At 37.2% G+C, this 5,018-nt stretch overlaps 1 pseudogene; it reads right to left on the bottom strand.

Annotated features, from left to right (window-relative positions):
* Window positions 1-4,225: 4,225 nt before the first annotated feature.
* Window positions 4,226-4,620, bottom strand: LOC111150362 (annotated as a pseudogene).
* Between the last annotated feature and the right edge of the window lie 398 nt (window positions 4,621-5,018).

The following is a 5,018-nucleotide window of genomic DNA, read 5'->3' as shown; positions in this document are numbered from 1 at the left end:
AAGAACAAGAAGAGAAAAACCCTATAGTCAATGAGAGAAAGGGGAATTAGAATTATAATGTTCCTTAGGCAAGCTAGAAAAACATTGAATGAAAGAACCATACACCAACAAACCAGACAACCTAGAAGAAATGGAAAAATTCTCAGAAATGTACAACCTACAAAGACAGAAAGAAAGAGATAATCTAAGCAGCCCCAATTACCAGTATGGAGATTGAATCTATAATAAAAAAAAGTCTCCCTACAAAGAAAAGCTTAGGACCACATGGCTTCGATGGTGAATTTTACCAAATATTTAAAGAATTAATGCCAGTCTTTCTCAAACCCTTCCAAAAAACTGAAGAGTAGGTAACACTACCAAACCCATTTTATGTGTTCAGCACCATCTTAATACCAAAGCCAGAAAAGGATACTACAAGAAAAGAGAACTACAGTTCAAGATCCCTGATAAATATAGATGCAAAAATTCACAATAAAATACTAGCAAATTCAATTCAACAACACATTGAAAGGATCATTCACCATGAGTAACTGGGATTTATCCCTGGGATGCAAGGATAGTTCAATACATACAAATCAATAAATGTAAGATATCACATTAATGGAATTTTTTAAAAAACATATGATTATCTCAATAGATGCAGAAAAAGCATTTAACAAAATCTAATATCAGTTCATGATAAAAACTCTTAACAAATTAAGTATAGAAGGAACATACCTCAATATAACAAAGGACATATATGATAACAACATATCTGATAAGCTAACATCATACTCGATGATGAAAGGTTGAAAGCTGTTCCTCTCAGGGTTTCTGCATGGCTCAGTTGGTTAAACAGTTGACTCTTCATTTCAGCTCGTCATGATCACCAGGTCTTGAGATCAAGCCCTGTGTTGGGCTCTGCACCCAATGGGGAGTCTGCCTGAGATTCTCTCTCTCTCCCCTGGCTCACTCTGCTCCTGCCCCTCCTCTGTTTCAAATAAACAAATAAATTTTTTCAAAAATAGAAAAGCTGTTCCTCTAAGGTCAGGAACAAGACAATAGTGTCCACCCTCACTATTCATATTAAACAAAGTACTGGAAGGCCTAGCCAGAGCATTCACTGAAGAAGAACAAATAAAAGTCATCAGAATTGCAAAGGAGGAAATAAAATTGACTGTATTTGCAGATGGCATGATTTTATACAAAGAGAATTCTAAAGACTCCACCAAAAAACTGTTAGATCTAATCAACAAATATAAAGAAAAAAATACTAATTAGAAAATTTAAAACTAGAGTAAGAATCATTACAAATCAAACACCTACTGTACTATGTCCTTGACACTTAAATTATCTCATTTAATCTTCATAATAACTGTGGATTGAGTGTGTTGTTAATTTCAGTTTGCAAATGATAAAATGGAGTCACTAGTATTAAATTACTTTCCATGCTCTGTATCCTACACAGGGTTATTTATATGCTACTTGGTGGCTTTAAAAAAAATGATATATAGCCAAGGTAAGTAAATGCTAAAGCAACATCAGGACCACTAATGAGGAAGTCTCACTAACGGAAATGAAACACGTTTTCCTTTGACTAATTCAGTGTAGCAGAGGAAGTCATTACCAACACAAAAGTATATCCAGGCTGCGCAGAGGTTTTGACTTCAAAATTAAGTAACTGATATACTGTGTCTTTAAAACTAAACTAAGTAAATACTGTAGGCTAAATGTTTATGTCATCCCCAAATTCTACGTTGAAACCCTTATCCCCAGTGCGATGGTCTTTGGACACGCAGTCTTCAAGAGGTAATTGGGTCATAAAGATAGAGCCCTCAGGATGATAGTCATGTCCTTATAAGATGAGAGAGGAGAAGCTTGCCTCCTCTCTCTCTCTCTCTCTCTTTCCTACCATATGAGGACCTAGCAAGAAGATGGCCATCTTCAAACCAGAAAGAGGGCTCTCACCAGAATTTGGCCATACTGGGACCCTGATCTTAGACTTCCCAGCCTCCAGAACTATGAAACTAAACAAACAACTTAAGAATCTAAGGATGAAAATATATGTAAATTAATGCTTTTACTTTATTACACTGTCTGGCATTATATCTTTACTTGAAGAGTTTAAGGAAAGCTCAGTTTAAAAACCATTTTTTAAGGCATGATATCTGTAACAAGGTAATATTTCAAAATCTATTAATGTGCTTTTCCTTGAATATTTTCTTATGTTGCCAGAGTGCTCCATTCCTCAAGGAGTCCTGTGTTATGGCTAGAGAGTGCAAGAAAGTGTCATTGTTCACCTCTTGAAATTTCAAAGAGTTTCACAAAGCCAATTTTTAGAGATAAGAGTGCTAAAAACCAGGTTTTCATTTTTCAAGAGCCAAGCACTTGAGAGAGTAAAGTAGAAACCCCAGCTAGGTTAAAGATGGAACCTAAGCCAGTGGGGGCCTGTGACTAATTTCTAAAATTGAACTCTGAGACTATACAAGGTTCCATTTCTAGGGTCAAGATTGGATTGGATTGACTTGGAAAAGAAAAATGGTAACAGGGTGCACTCAAGTAGAGAATGTCACCTGTTTATAGAAAACTTCCCACATGCCCCATTTGAGCACACAGGTGCTGTAAAGGCTAGTCAATGGCAGGGAACCAAAGACTGGCATAAGGATGACATCTAAACAAGAGACCATGGCAGGGATCAGGAATATCCACAGCAGGTACTGCCCCATGTCCCAGTGCTTTGCAGGAGCAGCTGTATCTTTTATGGAAATCAACATCCAAACATGAAGTGGCATAAGACCTTTCACTGGGAAGCCACTGGGGAACATATCTCAGACTGGTCACCCCTGTTGCCATAATAAGCTTCCCACTGTCTCAGACATGACCTTGGGAAACAAGGTAACCTAAACCTTGGGAACTGTCTCAGACATGACCTTGGGACACACAGTAACCTAAAAGAGGCTCACATGTAAGTATAAGAGGATTAAAATGTAAAAGCAGAAAACAAGATAAGTTAGAGGTGAGGACAAGCAATTTATCCAAAAGAAAGTCATTCCTTGATCAAAATTTACTTGATATTTTTACAGGGCAAGAATCAGGGTGACTAAGCAAGGGTAGAACATGCTCAATGATTGAGAAGTGGCCGTACATCATCATTCCTATAATTTTTTTTTTTAATTTGGTTCCCTCTAGTTTAAGGTGGTCCATGAAATATATTTCTTACCATCTCCTCGGTATTTATTGCTCCTTAGAATTTCTAGAAATGATCTGCTTTTCCTAGGGTGCCTGGGTGGCTCAGTGGGTTAAGCCTCTGCCTTCGGCTCAGGTCCTGGTTTCAGGGTCCTGGGATCGAGCCCCACATCTGGCTCTCTGCTCAGCAGGGAGCCTGCTTCCCCCTCTCTCTCTGCCTGCCTCTCTGCCTAATTGTGATCTCTCTGTCAAATAAATAAATAAAATATTTAAAAAAAAAAAGAAATGATCGGCTTTTCTCAATTCTCAAAGCTGCCTTTAGGCAGAGAAGTCAATTTGAGGTTCACAAGTAAGCACCGAGCTTTACACAGATAACTGTTAGCAGGAATATTACATCCTCCCCCCACCCCAAGTTACAGGTTAGAAATAAGAACTATTGAGCAAAGTGAACTGTATTAAAGAAATGTATTTTATTTTATTTATTTGCTTTTTAAAAGATTTTATCTTTAAGTAATCTCTACACCCAAGTTAGGCCTCGAACTCACAACCCTGAGATCAGAAATTGCATGCTCCACCGACTGAGCCAGCCAGGAGCCCCTAAAGAAATATATTTTTTAAATTTCAATCAAATAAGGAGACATCAAATATAATTTAAAGAAAGAAAAATAGAAATTGTCTCAGAAAACAACAGAACAGGGGCGCCTGGGTGGCTCAGTGGGTTAAAGCCTCTGCCTTCAGCTCGGGTCACGATCCCGGAGTCCTGGGATCGAGCCCCACGTCGGGCTATCTGCTCGGCGGGGAGCCTGCTTCCCTTCCTCTCTCTCTGCCTGCCTCTCTGCCTGCTTGTGATCTCTCTCTCCGTCAAATTAAAAAAAAAAAAAAAAAGAAAAGAAAACAACAGAACAAATAAATTCCTGAAAAAAGAATTCTGCATCTTGCTGATCACAGTTATTGAAAGGGCTGGAAAAAAGTTAAAATGCCCTTTAGCTTAAGAGTTTTTGAGTTATCTGCAAATCAACTCATTTCAGAAGAATCCTTGGTCATTTCTTAATACCAAAATTTATGCAGATTTCTCTTTTGAATGTCTTCTACATTTAAAGAGGCAATCATACAAAATCTGTATTCCATACATGATAATTTCTTTGTTCCAGCCAACTCTTAATGGAGGGTAACTAGTACAACACCATCTCCCTGGACAAAAAGCACTGGAATATTCTGTTTTGTTGATTTATACATCTCTTCATATGTTTCCTTATCAATCTCTAGAGTACACACAGTTTCTTCCCCATCTCCCAATATCATATTTAAATGCTGATCATAAGCATGTAATCTGCCTGGAAGCTCTCTGTCATTTCTCATTTTCACATAAATATGCTCATCCAGGCTGAGCCTGATTAGATCCAGGGGCTCTTCTACGGTGTTGGCATTTTGTTGCCAGTCCATGTCACCCGCCATTTTGTTTCAAACCCTATGCCCTTTTCCAAAAAATGTATTTTGAAATTTACATTTCTGTATCTGAGTCATTGCGACTACAAATCGTAAAACAACTACACTTAACATCAATGTTAATCATATTGTAGTTGAGAATGTTTTGCTTTACTTTTTTGGAATAGTGGAGCATGCACAATGTGATATTCCAGCACCATATACACTCATAAATTTCCTATTGTAACAGCTTTATTGTTTTCTAAAAATAAATGGTATAGAAAAAGCTTATCTTGTGAATCTTTAAATAGTTTGATATTTATGAAGTTTTATTGCCTCTTCCTAATCATGCAGGAATTTCAAAGTATCTTTAGATGGATAATCAATGTGTTAATAAAGAGAATAGATTAAAACAATAAAAATATTAG

This window comes from Enhydra lutris, unplaced genomic scaffold (genome assembly GCF_002288905.1).
Source record: "Enhydra lutris kenyoni isolate GAN:26980312 unplaced genomic scaffold, ASM228890v2 scaffoldscaffold23, whole genome shotgun sequence".
In the NCBI taxonomy this organism is placed as follows: Eukaryota; Metazoa; Chordata; class Mammalia; order Carnivora; family Mustelidae; genus Enhydra; species Enhydra lutris.
This window is presented reverse-complemented; position numbering and strand designations above follow the sequence as displayed.